Source organism: Danio rerio, chromosome 4 (genome assembly GCF_052040795.2).
Source record: "Danio rerio strain M-AB ecotype USA chromosome 4, GRCz13ab, whole genome shotgun sequence".
Taxonomy (NCBI): domain Eukaryota; kingdom Metazoa; phylum Chordata; class Actinopteri; order Cypriniformes; family Danionidae; genus Danio; species Danio rerio.
In genome coordinates, this window is record NC_141024.2 from 1,343,336 (window position 1) to 1,343,645 (window position 310).

General features: G+C 43.9%; 1 protein-coding gene and 1 long non-coding RNA gene across 8 annotated transcripts in view; one reads left to right on the forward strand and one right to left on the reverse strand.

Annotated features, from left to right (window-relative positions):
* The window catches only part of LOC148679883 (uncharacterized), a 759,583-nt gene that overhangs the window by 663,086 nt on the left and 96,187 nt on the right, over positions 1 to 310 (forward strand). The gene's annotated exons all lie outside the window — the stretch shown is intronic.
* Positions 1 to 310, reverse strand: part of LOC101885658 (glutamate receptor ionotropic, kainate 2-like) — a 98,654-nt gene that overhangs the window by 89,851 nt on the left and 8,493 nt on the right. The gene's annotated exons all lie outside the window — the stretch shown is intronic.

The following is a 310-nucleotide window of genomic DNA, read 5'->3' on the forward strand; positions in this document are numbered from 1 at the left end:
ACAAGATGGCGCTACCTGCACATCTTGGGTGACTGAGTCAGGGTGAGGGCTGAAACATTTCTAACACTACAGATATATTTATATAAGATTTGCCACAGTCAAATATTTGTACTTTCTCTGTATATTTACTTTTTATTTAAGTTGTAATCTTTCTACAAAGTTTTCTTTAGGAGGAACCCCAGGTCCTCGTCATCATGACCGCGCTCCGAAGGAGGGGTCGCGCGCACAGACGCGCTCCTGCAGAACTAGATGAGCGAGTTCACGCGTAACGTACAGTGATTTAAAAGCCATTTATTCGCACTGTACACGC